The sequence below is a fragment of the Vipera ursinii genome, assembly GCF_947247035.1.
Source record: "Vipera ursinii genome assembly, chromosome: 2".
Classification (NCBI taxonomy): Eukaryota; Metazoa; Chordata; class Lepidosauria; order Squamata; family Viperidae; genus Vipera; species Vipera ursinii.
This window is the reverse complement of record NC_139513.1, coordinates 15,919,681-15,938,453: the sequence shown is the minus strand read 5'-3', so window position 1 is coordinate 15,938,453 and position 18,773 is coordinate 15,919,681. Positions and strand designations below refer to the sequence as shown.

At 40.5% G+C, this 18,773-nt stretch overlaps 1 protein-coding gene across 1 annotated transcript in view; it reads left to right on the top strand.

The window, feature by feature from the left end:
• The window catches only part of LOC310634740 (uncharacterized protein), a gene marked incomplete at both ends in the record, with an annotated part of 362,395 nt that overhangs the window by 239,915 nt on the left and 103,707 nt on the right, over nucleotides 1-18,773 (top strand). The gene's annotated exons all lie outside the window — the stretch shown is intronic.

The following is an 18,773-nucleotide window of genomic DNA, read 5'->3' as shown; positions in this document are numbered from 1 at the left end:
AGAATTAAACTGAAAATGCTACAAGAATCCATAGAAAATGGAGGATACAGATTACCAGATTGGGTCTTATATTATCAAGCATGGGTCTTAATATGGCTAAAAGAATGGATAAATCTCAGACATAAAAGACTGTTATATCCAGAAGGACATAATCCGCAACTAGGATGGCATGCATAGATACTTTCAAAATCATTATATAAGAAATACACTACTTCTTGTATGCGAAAAGCTAAAAGCTAAAAGGTACTTAAGAATGTCAGTATTGCTTTCAACGATGCGTTTGTTCACCCAAATCAAGTGAAATATGAAAAAATTGACATATAAAGGATACCTAAGGGAAATTAAAATTTAAACAAGAGCTTGTAGACCAGGGTACTGAATTATCATGGTGGCCTTACTTTCAAATTCAATCAAGCTATGATAAAGATGCGAAAATATATGACTTTTATAAAGAACAGACAGTGTTTGATCAGACACTGTTAACCTCTGATAAAAAACTGATTAAGAAACTGTATAACTTTCTATTAAATTCAAAAATGGAGGATGAACAAGTGAAAGAAACAATGATACAGTGGGCAGAAAACTTTGGATATAATATAGAATAACAGAAATGGCAAAATCTTTGGGAAAGAAATTATAAAATGACCATGGCAAGTTCTTATAAAGAAAACTGACATAAAATGTTCTATAGATGGCATTTACCACCTGCTAGATTAGCAAAAAGGTTTAAAAATATGTCCAGTAAATGTTGGAAATATAATCAAACACCTGGCCTGTATTACCATATGTGGTGGCCTTGTGTTAAAGAAAAAAAAATTGGGCCAAAACACACTTGGTTAGAAAAGATGTTAGGAAAACATGTCGATTTTAAACCTGAGCTGTTTTTATTAGGTATAATATCAGAAAATTTCAATAAGCAAAGGGTACATTTAATATTGCATGCATTAACAGCAGCAGGGATTGTATTTGCTCAGCACTGGAAGAATGAAGAAACAATAGACAAAGAGATAATCAGGAAGATATTGAACTGTGCTGAAATGGACAGACATACATTGAGGATCAAAGAGAAAGAAGATACAGAATATTTTCAAACATGGAATTTATTTCATCAATGGTTGGAGAAAAGGGGTAGAGACTAAGAACTAACTTGTATTATTAAGCAAACAAATTGGACCACACAACACGATGTTTATTAAGCAGTAATCAAATGTGATAATATTAGTTTTTTAAAAATGTAAAAAAAGCAGACATGGAAGGGACCTTGGAGGTCTTCTAGCCAACCCCCTACTCAGGCAGGAGACCCTATTGCTATTCCTGACAAATGGCTGTCCGGTCTCCTCTTAAAAACCTCCAGTGATGCAGCACTCGCGACGTCTGGAGGGAAGCCATTCCCAAAGAATCAACCTTCGCTTGAAGGAGACTTTTTAAATCTTCCCACCAGTACAAAAATTGCAGCCCCCAGTTTAACAGCCTGCAGCACCAGCGGACTGAAAAGTTGGGGAGGGAAGGAAAATGCAGCAGCAGCAGCTGACCTGCTTCAGCCTAGTTGCTTCTCTGCTCGGACGCCGTGGAGGAAGCCCAACAGCCCCGCTCGCTCCCGGCTTCTCCTCCGACCTGCCCTCCGCTCACCTCCCAGCTGCTGCTTCGACCCTGGGAAGAGCACAATATCCTCCCAACACACCATCTTCCTTCTATGAGTGATCAGGAAGAGGAGGTTCCTCTGCGCTTATCATCTCTTCCCATCCTTTCTAGCAATATAGTACTCGATGGTTTTAACTCCTTTAAACTCAAACACAGATGCCACCTACTGTATTGTCCGCTTTCTAGAGTCCACGGGGTATAAAAAGGCACTACCCACATGTGCTCAGCCTTTCTTTTCCTCTTGGATCCATCTTTCTGTCTGCCTTTCCTCTGCAATAAACTACAACCTTCTTCCCAAAGCAGTTGCCATATTTATTCCCCACTTGGAGGAACCATGATGGAGACTTTTCTTCCTACACCTCCAAGGTCCCTTTCAAACGTTTTATTCTATCCTATCCTATCCATTGTCTTTGCAATGTGTTTTTTTCTCTTTCCTACTCTCTCTCTCTCTCTCTCTCTCTCACACACACACACACACACACAAACACACGAATACCCCTTGGGACATCGCAAGCCTCTCAGTGAGAACAACTCCCTAGCAGTAATGGGGAAGAAGAGAGAACAGGGAGAAGCATGAAGATTCAACATATATCAAGCATGCAAACATTGTGCACATTGGATTCCAGCAAAGCATTAGCAGCTTCCTGAACAGCCCTGACCTAAATTAGAACCGCAGCTAATATACCGTTGGCCCATTACATTAGAAACAGGCAGGCATCCTGTAGAGCACAGGTCCCCAACTTTTGGGGCACCGGGACCAGTTTCATGGAGGGAGGGTTTTTTCACAGTCCAGGGGGGTGGTGGTTTTTGTGTGCTGCCTGCATCCTGTGGGTGGGGCTTTGCTTGTTTATGCGGCCTGGTTGCTGGCATGCCGTGGCCGGGTACTGCTCCATGGGCCGGGGGTTGACAACCCTTACTGTAGAGTACATCTTGATGTTGGAATATTTTTGATAATCCCATTTGGGGTTCATCATTTATCCCTGCCTTTAAGGTCAGCGTGGCAACGATCTAAACAGTTTGACCCACTGGTCCTGTCGGATTCTTCCTCTACTGTGCCCATTCAGGACTAATTCAGCTTGCTGTCAATATTTTACTTAACTATTGGGCTGCCGGGGCATCTCAGAGGTTTGCTAGCAAATGCAACTCAGTGGTCTGTATGGATAATCACTGGCGACATTCCATGACTCAATGAAGAACACAAACTGTTATCTCTCTGCTGGTAGCCCAGCACTATCCTATGCCCAGAAGCTCCCAGTGCAGACTGAAGAAAATGGCCTTGGCAGCAGGGGTAGACAACCTAATGTCATGGTTCCAACAAATGCAGTACTTCAAAGAACTCCAAGGCATTGTTTACCTTAAAGAATCTTTTATTACATTCGCATAGCTTCGGGACGTACATATTAGAAGCCAAGATCTGAATTCTCCTCCCCTGAACACATCAAACACAATTCCCTCCCTTAATTTAACGTCATAAATCACATTCTCCAATTAGTTTAAAATGCAAACTTTCCCTCCTGTCTAACAACATGACAAATTCTTATCTTCTTATTATAAACAGTCTTGACATACATTCTCTCTACTCCCCCCAGTGTCCACTAATTCTAGCTCTAAAAATAATATAGGAGTTAAAGGAAGGCTACATCTCCCAGTTGTCAAGCAAGAACATCCAATGTTAGCAAGCATTGACATCCGCCCCGCCCTTTACAAAAAGGATAGACTCTAGCATAATTAAAAGCCCATGTTAGGGACTATCTTTCAGTTTGTTGGGGTGTTTCTCATAAAAACTTGATGAGTCGGTCGGCTTTCACCTCACTAGATTTCAGCCAAGTGGCTTCAGACAATGAGTATCCCTTCCATTGTACTAGATACTGTAAAAATTCTAGAATCAAGAATACGCTTTACTTCATAGTGGGTTTGACCCACCACTACGAGGGGTCCGGGTGCCTTCTTAGGGGGAGGTCTTAAAGTGGATTCTTGAAAAGGTTTCAACAAGCTGCAATGAAAAACAGGGTGAATTTTCCCTAAAATCCTAGGGAGTTTCAATTCTACTGACTGGGTTGATGATCCTTACAATGGGGAAAGGCCCCAAGAATTTTGGACCTAATTTCTTACGGGGTAATTTTAGGCATAAATATTTGGTTGACAGATAAACCTTTTTCCCAACTTGGAATGTTCTTTGGGGAGCCCTCTTTTTATCAGCCTGGTTTTTATAAGTCTCAGAAGTCTTTTTCAAAGCAGCTTTCCTGTTTCTCCAAATTTCTTCCCACTCTGTCACCCACTGATCAAGTGTCTGGGAAGTGGAGGGAAACTGAGGGTATTTAGGTATTGGGCTAAATTCTTTTCCTGTGGCTACCCTGAAAGGCGTTTAGCCAGTGCTGCTGTGAACAGAATTATTGTAAGCCAGCTCTGCGAAAGGGAGGAGGTCTGTCCACTTTGTTGGTATGAAACATAACATCTGAGACATTGCTCCACCATCTTGTTAGTGGATTCCACAGCCCCATTGGAAGCTGGATGGAAAGCAGATGATAGGCCTTGAAATGATCCAACTAATTTAAGAAAACTCCAAAACATTGCTGTGAACTGCACCCCTCTATCTAAAATTATTCACTTAGGGGTGCCATGCAGCAAATAGATGTTTCAGGAACAATTTAGTGAGTCGTTGGGCTGATGGGAGTCCTTTGCAAGCAGTGAAATGAACCTGCTTCAAGAACAGGTCTATCACAGTCCAAATGACAGTATTTTCTCTACTTTCAGGTAGGTCTACAATAAAGTCCACAGCTATTTCTTCCCATGGTTGAGAAGGGTCTGCCAACAGCTGCAGTAAACCAGGGGTTTTCCCTGGAATTCTTTTCATGGTGGCACATACAGCACAACTCCTGACATAGTTTTCCACATCCCGTTTTAGCCCCAGCCACCAAAATTGCCAGAGGATGAGATGTAGAGTTTTTAGATATCCAACGTGTCCAGGCTGTTTTTACACCATGGCTATCTTTGAGAGCATTAAGACAGAGGGATTCGGGCAAATACACTTTCCCTCCCCCCCTTGTAAGCCAAACCATCCCTGCATGTAAGAGAGGCTTGATTGTCTTTGAACCATTGATTGGTGAGAAGTTTTCTTTTATTTTCTTTGCCCCAGGGTCATCAGGGTTAGGCACCCTGCGAGGTGTGAGTTGAGCGTCAGTTCGTGGACTGGGGATGATTGCCTCATTAACGTCTTTGCATTCACTTTTCTACTGGGGTAATCTCGATAATGCATCAGCTAGGAAGTTTTTTTCCTCCCGGTATGTACTTTAGAGTGAAATGGTTAAAGTACTGTGCACACTGCACTTATTTTGGGGACAATTTGCGGCGAGTTTTCACTGTATCTAGATTTTTGTGATCTGTCCATACTTCAAAAGGCACCTTGCTCTGTTCTAGATAGTGTCAACAGTTTAATAAGGTAAAAAGGTAAAGTTTCCCCCAGAAATGTGTGCTACTCGTTTCCGACTCTAGTGGCCGGTGCTCATCTCCATTTCAAAGCTGATCAACCAGCGCTTGTCCGAGGACATCTCCGTGGTCATGTGGCTGGCATGACTAGACACCAAAGGCGCACGGAACGCTGTTACCTTCCCACCGTAGTGGTCCCTATATTTCTACTTGCATTTTTACGTGCTTTCCAACTGCTAGGTTGGCAGAAGCTGGGACGAGTAACAGGCGCTCACCCTGTTACGCGGCACTCGGGATTTGACCCGCCAAAGTGCCCACCTTCTGATCGACAAGCTCAACGTCCTAACCCACTGAAACACCGCGTCCCCACCAGTTTAATATAGCCCACCTAATTGCGAAGGGTTCCTTCTCCCAGCCTGCCCATCTCCTCTCGCTTTCAATAAATTTCTTAGAGGTGTAGGCACAGAGTTGCAGGACCCCACTTTTATTCTTTTGCAGTAATACAGCTCCAACTGCCACGTCACTGGCCTCAGCTTCACTTACAAAGGGCTCCCCTGGGCAGGGGTGGTTTAGAACCAGTTCAGCAGCAAATAGTGTTTTTAAATTCTCAAAAGCTGCTTGGCAGCTCATAGTCCATACTAATGGTTGGCCCGGTTGTGGTTTCCCTCCTCCTTTGCCTGTTTTTGGTAGTTCTGTAAGGGACAGGGTAATTTTAGCAAAAGAGGGGATGAATTGACAATAGAAGTTGCCAAAACCTAGAAAGCTCTGGAGCTGTTTGCGAGTCTTTGGGGGTTGCCATTCAATTATAGCTTTCACTTTGGTTCGGTCCATTTTGTCAGAAATTCTGTAGCCAAGATAATCTAATAGGGTTTGGTGAAATTCAAATTTTGACTATTTGACATAAAGCTTGGCATTCAATAGTTTCTTTAACAGTTCTCTCACCAGCCTTATATGGTAAGTCATATTCATAGTGTATATCAGGATGTCATCAAGATACACCAGAACCCCTTTGTATAAATGATCATGTAGGACCTCATTAATCAACTGCATAAATACGGCTGGAGCCGCCTGAAGTCCAAATGGCATGACTTTGAACTGGTAGCTTCCCAAGGGGCAGCTGAAGGCAGTTTTCCATTCAACCCCCTCCTTTATTCTCACCCAGTAAGATGTTTCTCTCAGGTCCAACTTAGTGAAGACACTCCCCTTAGCTAGGTGGGTTAGTAATTCCTTCAGGAGTGAGAGGAGGTATTTATTTCCCACAATCACTGTGTTCAAACCTTTATAATCAATGCATAAATGAAGAGACCCATCTTTCTTTTCCATGAACATCACAGGTGTTTCACAAGGCTGGACTTCAAACTGAAACTTTTCCCACAATCAAGACATTCAAAGGGTTTCTCTATGTGAGTCCTCTGGTGTTTCACAAGACTGGAATTCTCATGGAAACTTTTTCCACCATCAGGACATTCAAAGGGTTTCTCTCCTGTGAGTCCTCTGGTGTTTCACAAGGCTGCACCTCGCACTGAAACTTTTCCCACAATAAGGACATTCAAACGGTTTCTCTCCTGTGTGAGTCCTTTGGTGAGTCACAAGGCTGAACTTCACACTGAAACTTTTCCCACAATAAGGACATTCAAACGGTTTCTCACCTGTGTGAGTCCTCTGGTGATTCACAAGGCTGGACTTCACACTGAAACTTTTTCCACAATAAGGACATTCAAACGGTTTCTCTCCTGTGTGAGTCCTCTGGTGTTTCACAAGGCTGGAATTCTCACTAAAACCTTTCCCACAATATGCACATTCAAACGGTTTCTCTCCTGTGTGAGTCCTCTGGTGTTTCACAAGGCTGGAATTCTCACTAAAACCTTTCCCACAATATGCACATTCAAACGGCTTCTCTCCCGTGTGAGTGATCTGGTGTGTCACAAGGCTGGATTTGTGATTGAAACTTTTCTGACAATAAGAACATTCAAACATTTTCTCTCCTTTGTGAATCCTCTGGTGTGTCACAAGGTATGCATTCTGACTGAAAGTTTTTCCACATTCAGGACATTCAAAGGGTTTCTCTCCTGTGTGACTCCTCTGGTGTGTCACCAGGCTGGATTTGTGATTGAAACTTTTTCCACAGATAGGACATTCAAAGGGTTGCTCTCCTGTGTGAGTCCTCTGGTGTGTCACAAGGCTGGAATTCTCACGGAAACATTTCTGACAATAAAAACATTCAAACAGTTTCTCTCCTTTGTGAATCCTCTGGTGTGTCACAAGGCAGGCATTCTGACTGAATGTTTTTCCACATTCAGGACATTCAAAGGGTTTGTCTCCTGTGTGACTCCTCTGGTGTGTCACCAGGCTGGATTTGTGATTGAACCTTTTTCCACAGATAGGACATTCAAAGGGTTGCTCTCCTGTGTGAGTCCTCTGGTGTGTCACACGGCTGGAATTTTCACTGAAACCTTTCCCACAATAGGAACATTCAAACGGTTTCTCTCCTGTGTGAGTCTTCTGGTGTTTCACCAGGTTGCAATTATAACTGAAACTTTTCCCACAATCAGGACATTGAAAGGGTTTCTCTCCTGTGTGACTCCTCTGGTGTCTCGCCAGGATGGATTTGCAACTGAAACTTTTTCCACAGACAGGACATTCAAAGGGTTTCTCTCCTGTGTGAGTCCTCTGGTGTTTCACAAGGCTGGATTTCCCAATGAAACCTTTCCCACAATAAGAACATTCAAAGGGTTTCTCTCCTGTGTGAGTCCTCTGATGTCTCACAAGGCAGGAATTCTGAATGAAAGTTTTCCCACATTCACGACATTTAAAGCGTCTCTCTCCTGCGTGAATCCTCTGGTGTCTCACCAGGTTGGAATTAGCACTGAAACGTTTCCCACAGTCAGGACATTCAAAGGGTTTCTCTCCTGTGTGAGTCCTCTGGTGTATTACTAGGTTGGAATTATCACTGAAACGTTTCCCACAGTCAGGACATTCAAAGGGTTTCCCTCCTGTGTGACTCCTCTGGTGTCTCATGACATGGAAATTTCTAATGAAAATTTCACACAATCAGTACAATCATAGGTTTTCTCCCTGCTGTGAATCCTCTGATATATCACCACATTGCCATGCTCACTAAAGTATTTGCTTCACTAGGAGTGCTTTTATGGCTTTTCTCTTGTGTGGGTTCTTCCATGAACCATAAGGGAGCTGTTCTGACCAAAGCTTTTGCCACAATCAGATGATTTGTATGGCTTTTCTCCTGTGTGGCTCCTCTTGTGCATAATCAGTTGTGATTTGCAATCTGTGCTTTTCCAACAATAGACACAAGTCGGAGCTTTTCCACAGAGGATATTTTTGAGGAAGTCAAAAATATGGACAATCCCTTGTTTAGTGGTGCTTTCATTCAATCCGTTTTCTTTCTCACAGGGTGAGGCCTGCATGTCTCTCTACTCTACATGACTTTCCTAGTCACCTTTTCCTCCACTGACATCCAGATATTTCCCTCTTTTACTGAATGAAAAATAATCTCCCTTGACTTTTCATGTAAGGTATCCTTGACTTCTGAATAATCTACTTATTCCAGTTTGAAATCTTCCTTGATTTTCTCTCTTTTTTTCTAAGAGCTGCTGGAGGAGGAGGAGAATTGTGTGGTTTTCTGAAGGAAATGGAAAATATTTCGATTTTCAGCTCGATTTGCTTTCCTTTTCATTGTTGCTTGTTATTCTTAGCTGTCCATCCTCTTTTCTATTAGATTTAAAGAAAAGCGTAACTTTAATTTTTATAAAATGGTGTGAGGTGTGAAAAAAGAAAAAAAGTATACAGTAGAATGAAAAAGCAAACATGCCACAATGATAGAATAATCTCTTACATTGTTTATGATTCATCTGATACATGGAATACTACCGACATCCATGTTCAAATATCCATTCAATCAAATTCAGTTGTTCATTTGGGTAAAATTTCTTGTTGACTTCGGTCAATCACAAATCCTTAGCAATACAAAGGGTTATCATAAAATACATTTGGAAGCGATGGAGATAGATTATGTAATTCCAGATATATGCATACAGAGAGAAAGATAGATACACACTCCTACAAAAGTATCTATGGAGAAAATCTATGTCTTTCAAGCCTGGAAAAATGTCCCAAAATAGTTTACAGTCGAAGCTTTTCACCTAATTTTAGAGATATGGCAGCTTTAACTGAGGGATAACAGAATAACACAGTTGGAAGGGACCTTGAAGGAAGAATTTTAATGGTGGAAATGACGATAAATCAAAAAAAGATGTTGATAGCAATATATGCACCAAACAATAAGCAACAAATACTTTATCAAAGACTACACAGGAAAATATTGGAAATGGAATATCAAAATATTTGTTTAGTAGGAGGCTTTAACACAATTGTGAATGAAAAATTAATTACAAAAGTAGTAAAATAGGGGGAAAAGGAAGAAAGAGACTACGTAAGGTGTTTGTTAAAAGAGCAGAAGAAATCTGCGTACAGAAAGTCTGGAGAGAAATGAACCCAAAAAAGACTCAGTATACATTTTATTCAAATAGACACAAATCATGGTCTGGAATTGATACGATATGGATGTCCCCTAAATTAAGAATAATATATATGAAGTTGAGATAGAACCCAATATTTGGGCTGACCATAATCCGATGAAGCTGAGTTGGACAGGAGTAAAGAAGAAATCAAGGTGGACACGGAATCAACTCTTATTAAAAGAGAAAGAATTTCAGAAATAGCAGTTAAGGAAATGGAATTCTTTTTCAAAGAAAATTAAAAAGAAGACATTTCACTCCAGTACATATGGGATACAGCCAAAGCATACTTCAGAGGATTAGCTATAACTGATACAGCTGAAAAGAATAAAGACAAAAAGCAACAGTGTACAACGCTAAAGGAAGAGTTTAAAAAATTGGAGCTAGAACTTCAAAAAGATCCACAAAAAAACCTCTTAAAAGACAAATGGAGATAATTAAACATAAATTAAACCTAATAAGTCAGAAGAATTGGCTCAACAAATCAAAAGGGCAAAACATTTTTTTTCCAAAAATGCAAATAAACACAAGATGGCTGGCTTATAAATTGAAAAAAGAGAGAAAAATTTGATAAACAAATTGAAAGATGAGAAGGGAGCCGTGCAACTCCAAAATGAGGCAATAAAAAAATAGTTAAAAGAATATTATGAAAAAATATATGATATAGAAAAAAATGTCTCTGGGAAAAAGACATCATATGGAAAAAGCCAATCTACCAAAAATTCCAGAAAACTTTAAAAACATGGTAAACAAAAAAATAACAAGGTTGGAAGCTATAAAAAGACAAAAAAATGATAAAACTGCATGACCGGATAGACTTCCTGCAGAGTTCTATAAATGCTTTGAAGATACATTAATTCAGACAGCATATCATAAACAGCAAAAGTAATTGTAAATGGGGACTACGTAGGGAATTTTAACATAAAGAAAGGAACAAGGATATCCATTGACCCCATTGCTATTTATATTGACATTGGAAGTTTTTGAGAGGAACATCAGACAAGACCCAGAAATTAAGGGAATGGAGATAAAAGACGAAAGCTATAAATTACAAGCATTTGCAGGTGACTTGGTATTTATCACAGAAGAAACATTGAGAGAACCCCTAAACCAGGGGTGTCAAATTGCCTGCGGACCGGACATGTCACCCGGAAGCCATTCCCACCTCATTGCAGGCAAAGGCAAACGGTCCCCATATGTCGCGCAATGTCACCAGTTTGACATGTCTGCCCTAAACTATTGAAAAGGATTGAGGAATTTGGAGAAATAGCAGCATTGAAGATAAATAGAGAAAAAACAAAAGTTATAGTTAAAAACCTTACATCTAAGCAAAAACAACAATTGTCAGAAAAATGAATTTTCAAATAGTTGGGAAAGTTATATATTTCGGAATATACCTAACAACAAGATTTGCAATGATAAAACAAAACTTCATAAAATTACTTTAATCAAATAAAATTAGATCTAGAAAAATGGAAAAACGTACAACTATCAGTGCTAAGAAGAATAGCTACTGTGAAAATGAATAGTTTAGCAAAACTGCTCTTCTTGTTCCAAACAGCACCTATAAAACAGAGAAGAAATTTGTTGTTGATTTAAATGCTTTGATTTTGAAATTTATTTGGCAAGGAAGGAAAGCCAGAATTAAACTGAAAATGCTACAAGAATCCATAGAAAATGGAGGATACAGATTACCAGATTGGGTGTCATATTATCAAGCACGTATCTTAGTATGGGTAAAAGTATGGATAAATCTCAGACATAAAAGACTGTTATATCCAGAAGGACATGATCCGCAACTAGGATGGCATGCATAGATACTTTCAAAATCATTATATAAGAAATACACTACTTGTATGCGAAAAGCTAAAAGGTACTTAAGAATGTCAGTATTGCTTTCAACGATGCGTTTGTTCACCCAAATCAAGTGAAATAAGAAAAAAAATTGACATATAATGGATACCTAAGGGAAATTAAACTTAAACAAGAGCTTGTAGACCAGGGTACTGAATTATCATGGTGGCCTTACTTTCAAATTCAATCAAGCTATGATAAAGATGCAAAAATATATGACTTTTATAAAGAACAGACAGTGTTTGATCAGACACTGTTGACCTCTGATAAAAAACTGATTACAAAACTATATAACTTTCTATTAAATTCAAAAATGGAGAATGAACAAGTGAAAGAAACAATGATACAGTGGACAGAAAACTTTGGATATAAAATAGAATTACAGAAATGGCAAAATCTTTGGGAAAGAAATTATAAATTGACCATGGCAACTTCTTATAAAGAAAACTGACATAGAATGTTCTATAGATGGCATTTACCACCTGCTAGATTAGCAAAAATGTTTAAAAATATGTTCAGTAAATGTTGGATATGTGATCAAACACCTGGCCTGTATTACCATATGTGGTGACCTTGTGATAAAGAAAAAAATTGGGCCAAAAGACACTTGGTTAGAAAACATGTTAGGAAAACATGTAGATTTTAAACCCGAACTCTTTTTATTAGGTATAATATCAGAAACATTTAATAAGCAAAGGGTATATTTAACATTGCATGTATTAACAGCAGCAGGGATTGTATTTGCTCAGCACTGGAAGAATGAAGATAGACCAAGCAGATATTGGACTGTGCTGAAATTGAGGATCAAAAAGAAAGAAGATACAGAATATTTTCAAACATGGCATTTATTTCATCAATGGTTGAAGAAAAGGGGTAGAGACTAAGAATGTAACTTGTATTATTAATCAAACAAATTGGACTAGACAACATGATGTTTAAGCACTAATCAAATGTAATCAGAGAAAAATAGTTTTAAAAATTGTAAAAAAACAAAGCAAAGAACAACAGAGTTGGAAGGGACCTTAAAGGTCTTCTAGTCCAACCCTCTGCTCAGGCAAGAGACCCTATTGCTATTCCTGAAAATGGCTGTGCTATCTCCTCTTAAAAACCTCCAGTGGTGCAGCACTCACGACGTCTGGAGAGAAGCCATTCCCAAAGAATCAACCTTCGCTTGAAGGAGACTTTTTAAATCTTCCCACCAGTACAAAAATTGCAGCCCCCAGTTTAACAGCCTGCAGCACCAGCGGACTGAAAAGTTGGGGAGGGAAGGAAAATGCAGCAGCAGCAGCTGACCTGCTTCAGCCTAGTTGCTTCTCTGCTCGGACGCCGTGGAGGAAGCCCAACAGCCCCGCTCGCTCCCGGCTTCTCCTCCGACCTGCCCTCCGCTCACCTCCCAGCTGCTGCTTCAATCTGGGAAGAGGAAAAGATCCACTCTGCACACCCATCTTCCTCCCAAGAGTGATCAGGAAGAGGAAGTTTCTCTAGGCGCTTCCACTCTCCTCCCTTCCTTTCTAGCAATATAGTACTCGATGGTTTTAACTCTCTCAAACTCAAACACAAATGCCATGTTCTCTATTGTCCGCTTTCTAGGCACAGAGGTTGCCTGTTTAACCGCAGATAGGTGGCGAGAAACACGCTTGTCTCGTCTCTGCTTAAGGCGTTTGGACGATTCCCCCCCCCCGCCCCATTAAAAGCTATCAAGTCGTTCCAGACTTCTAGCAACCGACCTTTGCAACAGAGCTTAGTGAAATGTGATGCTAATTAGCTACATCAGAAGATTATACCTCTGTGCTGAGCCCCAAATGTTCATGACGGTTTTACACAATTCCACAATCAGCTTTCCTAGGGGTGACTCTCAGTGGAGATCAAAACCTCTCTACCCCCGAAATCTCTATTAAAGAGGAAACATACTAAAAGTCATTGTGTCAGCAAACGTAGTCTTGTCCTTAAGGCAGAGATGTTGATCAAGGTAGCCATAATCCTGTAAGCGTAACTACACGTACTCCCTGGTATTTGTCTTCTGTAATTTCCTTTCTTGAAGAGCTTGCGTGATTCTCTTATTTCTACTACACTATGACTTATTGAATGTGGATCCCAAGGTTTTAGGACATAGCAGCAACATCAGGCCAGATGCTCCATGGGGGCCAACTTCACTCCTGCTGGCCAGGGTTGCATCCAAGAGCACCCAGCCTACCATTCCTGAAGGAGGGCCTCCTATATCTGCTGAATGCTAAATGCCATGTACTTCTGTAAATTTGCTTGCACAGAAGTCTCCATTAGATCAGACAGAAAAATATGCAGCAGGGCCTCGAAAATGGGGGCTAAGAAAGAGTGGGGCAATTGTGAATATATGGTAGAAGAAATATTTCTAAAATGCAATTTTAAAAAGGAAACAAAAGGGAAGAATAGAATATCCCACCAAAGCACTCGGCCGATTGATCACCAGGCTAACCTGCTTAGAGGGACACCCTGCACTGCTGTTTTAATATACATGTCGTATGGACAGTGGCCATTTCAACTATTGGATCTGAGCTCTGTTACATGGAGGAATTTAGAATAAAAGAACAATGAGACAATGATTGGGCTGACTTACTGTAAATAACAAGACATTGTAGACAAATACAATAGATGGTTAAGAGAGGGCAATGATGTTTAACTTTAATGTTGGTTCATGTGTTCAGCACTTTGCCTTTATTCACAGTATAGATGGTCAAATTGATTCGAACTAGAGGTAGAAATTCACCAATTTTGGGCCTCCTTTGCAAAGATAACAAACTAATATTGTTACGTTTATCATCATTCACCTGATTTACTATATGTAAATCCGTTGTTTTTAATGCACATTTCTTTTTTTAATGTTTTGTTCATCCTTGTTTTGCTGTTGTAATTCTTGTCTTTTTATCTTATAGTTTCTATTCTATCTTAATTTGACTAATATTTTTTCTTTAAAAAAGCCCCTTACCAGAAGCAATTTCATGTGGCTGCTATGTACCAACTTTCTAAGCTGCCTCTAAATCTAGAATCATAACATCATAGGGTGGGAAAGCACCCCAGGGGTCTTCTGGTCCAACCCACTTCTCAAGACAGGTGCCTTATATAACCCCAGTCAAATGACTGTCTGGTTTATTCTGGAAAACCTCCAATGATGGAGCATCCACAATGCCAGGAAGAGAGCTATTCCATTGATCAATTGCACTCACTGACAGAAAATTTCTCCTGACTTCTAGATTGGATCTTCCTTTGACAACCTTCCACCCACGAACTTCTTCTTCTGCCTTCTGTTCCCTAGAGAATTAGTTTATCTCCTCTTCGTGACAGCCCCTCAAGTATTGGAAGACAGCTATCATGGCCCCCCAATCCTTCTCTTCCATGGCCTAGACATACCTAACTCTCTCAACCGTTTGTCATTTAGCATCCAGACCATTTAACATTTCTTCTCTGCATATTTTCCAGGGACTCAACATGTGTTGAGTCATGGGACCAGAATGGGACGCAGTATTCTTAGTGTGGACTCACCAGCATGGTGTAAAGTGGTACTATCACTTCTCGTTGTCTTGAGATTCCTTGCTCTTAATTGTCCAGTAGGACATCTATATTCCTCTGTTGAGCCAGATATTACATGCTCTATTCCTGTTCTTTTCATTTTTCCTACCTAGGTGTAGGACCTTGTTTTATTCACCACTGAGCTGCATTTTCTTGGCCCAATGCTCAGATATGTCAAGAACCTTCTAGAGGGCGTATCTATGGGAGTGAGTATGGATATGGTTTCCTACAAGGAATTACTTAGATTGCAAGGGAATGATTGGCAACTTAAATCATTAGAGGAGTTAAGACAAGAAAATATAAGTTACTCTTGGTTTCAATATACCCAATTGAAAGCTAGGTGGAAGTTAGATCAAAAGGTTGGCATCACAATTACAGATCAAAATTTAGTAAAACAAATTAGAGATTTAAATTGTGCACATATAAAGAGGATATATAATGCTTTAATTGAATTGGATTCGGAAACGGAATTGGTTAAAGACTGTATGATAAAGTGGGCACAAAATATTCAGGAACCAATCTCGTTGGACACCTGGGAGATAATTTGGGTCAGAAATGTTAAATTTACTCAGGCTCAAAACTTAAGAGAAAATTTTTATAAAATGTTTTATAGATGGCATCTGGATCCCAAGAAGTTGTCCAACATGTATCCTAATTTACAGTCTAAATGTTGGAGATGTGGTAGTTCAGAAGCTACCTATTTTCACATGTGGTGGACTTGTAGAAACATAAAAGCTTTTTGGATCAAAATTTGGTGGAACATTCAAAAGATTTTTAAGAGAAAGATAAAGTTTTCTCCGCAATTATTTTTATTGGGTATTGTTGTAGATTGTGATGTTAAAGAAACTAATTTGATGTTGAATATGATAACAGCAGCACGGTTACTAGTGGGACAATATTGGAAGAAGGATAGTTTGCCCACTATAGAAGAATGGGTGTTTAAAGTTTTGAATCTTGCAGAAATGTCTAAGATTTCTGCTTATTTGAAAGATCATTCACAGGAAAGCTATATTTCAGTTTGGAGGAGATGGATAAATTATATTCAGAACAAATATGGGACTAAAAAGTTCCATTTAGCTTATGAGTAGATTTTAGTGGGATATTGTTATTGGTACTTTGTTTGTAGTTATGTTAAAGGGGAGTTAAAGCACATTATTTTCCTGGGCTCCAAGATCACTGCAGATGGGGACTGCAGCCAAGAAATTAAAAGACGCTTGCTCCTTGGGAGGAAAGCCATGGCAAATCTAGACAGCACACTAAAAAGCAGACACATCACCCTGTCAACAAAAGTGCGTATAGTCAAGGCTATGGTCTTCCCAGTTGCAATGTATGGCAGTGAAAGCTGGACCATAAGAAAGGCTGAGCGCCAAAGAATTGAGGCCTTTGAACTATGGTGCTGGAGAAGACTCCTGCGAGTCCCTTGGACTGCAAGGCAATCAAACCGGTAAGTCCTAGAGGAGATCAACCCTTACTGCTCTTTAGAAGGCCAGATCCTGAAGCTAAAACTCAAATACTTTGGCCACCTAATGAGAAGGAAGGACTCACTGGAGAAGAGCCTAATGCTGGGAAAGATTGAGGGCACTAGAAGAAGGGGACGACAGAGAATGAGGTGGCTGGATGGAGTCACTGAAGCAGTAGGCGTGAGCTTAAATGGACTCCAGAAGATGGTAGAGGACAGGAAGGCCTGGAGGAACATTGTCCATAGGGTCGCGATGGGTCGGACACGACTTCGCAACAACAACAAAGCACATTATGAATTTGGTTAATTGTATATTATGCATAATTTTTCTTTAGAATATGATTATTGTAACTATAATCCTGTATTTAGCTCTGGGAAGTGGGGGGGGGAAGTGGGTGGGTTTGGGGTGGGAGGGATTTGGGGATATATTGTAAAATTCTGTTTTTGTAAAACTCTTTAATAAAAAAAGAACCTTCTGGCAAAACAAATGGCTGTTTTAGAGGGAAACCACAGCTTAGTTATCTGTTATGAAATCTCCTAATTTCCCTCTGTCAGACTGGCAGTGATGGAGAAGACAATCGTTGAATCTGAGAAGGATGCCAATCAAAAAATCTTCAGTTAGCCGTTCTAATTTTTAAACTGTGCCTCATAAATTGCTGTATTTTCATAGAATTTGGGACTAGGACAGATAGCAATGCAACAATAAATTAAGAGGCAGAAGCATAACTGCAGCTAATGTCATCAGAGGCAGAGAGTGGCAGGAATGATGTATTATTGAAACTGAAAATTTAAATTTATAAATGAGGGAAGGGAAGATGAGTAAAACAGATTACTTAGAGATGCAAATTGCAGAAGAAACAGATTACAAGTTAACAATTATATATGTTAGAAACCCACTGTATATATCACTTAGCAAGAGTTGGGTATTGAGCTTCACATTATCTTTTCATTATTAAATTCATTCATTATTAAACTTAATCACTGCCCATCTCGCTGTTTGAATCAACTGTGAGTGACTTCCCATGACCTAATGTCCATGTTGTTGTTGTTAATTGCGAAGTTGTGTCTGACCCATCGCAACCCCATGGACAACGTTCCTCCAGGCCTTCCTGTCCTCTACCATCTTCTGGAGTCCATTTAGGCTCACAGCTACTGCCTCGGTGACTCCATCCAGCCACCTCATTCTCTGTCGTCCCCTTCTTCTCTTGCCCTCAACCTTTCCCAGCATTAGGCTCTTCTCCAGTGAGTCCTTCCTTCTCATAAGGTGGCCAAAGTGTTTGAGTTTCAACTTCAGGATCTGGCCTTCTAAAGAGCAGTCAGGGCTGATCTCTAGGACTGACCGGTTTGATCTCTTTGCAGTCCAAGGGACTCGCAGTCTTCTCCAGCATCATAGTTCAAAGGCTTCAACTCTTTGGGGCTCAGCCTTTCTTATGGTCTAACTTTCACAGCCATACATTGCAACTAGGAAGACAATAGCCTTGACTATACGCACTTTTGTTGACAGGCTGATGTCTCTGCTTTTTAGTGTGCTGTCTAGATTTGCAATGACTTTCCTCCCCGGAAGCAAGCGTCTTTTAATTTCTTGGCTGCAGTCCCCATCTGTGGTGACCTTCGAACCCAGGAAAATAAAATCTGTCACTACCCTAATGACCATAGCAACAGTGAAAATACCCATTTATTTCCCTTATCAACAATGAAACATTTTCAACTGTACTTATTCCCCCTCACGTTAGGTAGCAAAGCAGAGAGGTTTGTCTCTCTTCTGCATGACAGTATTGCCAAATTGCAGCCGCTTCCACAAGTCCACCGCATAGCCCAGGGAAGAAGCCAGGGCCCACTGAAAATAACGGCTGCTTCCAGGACACAGTGCCAAGGGCCAGGGATGCATGCCCTCCCCTCCTTCCCCTACATGATGATCACAAATCTTAAAAAGAAAGAGGAGGCTGTGAGGTGTGCAGCGACCCAGTGGGAGGGAGAAAAGGCCTGTGGAGACCCTGGGGTGGGAAAGAACCGGGCAGCACAAGGGTTGGGAAACAGCACAGGGTGTGTCGGAGGTTGGGGGAGGCCTAGAGATGCCTATGACAGGCAAACCTGGGCCTGCACTAGGCCTCCATGAGCTTTCCCCAACCCTGAGGTAGCCAGATTCCACTTAGTGACTTACACATTCGATTAATGGCTGCATCAGAGATCAGGGTAGTTTAGGAAAGAAGTCTCAATTAACAGCACTTGCAACATGCAACCATAATTGCAAGGAGCATGACAGTTATATCTTGAGGACCTTTTCTACCCTGGCTGAGGAATTCTGGGCCTCAAAA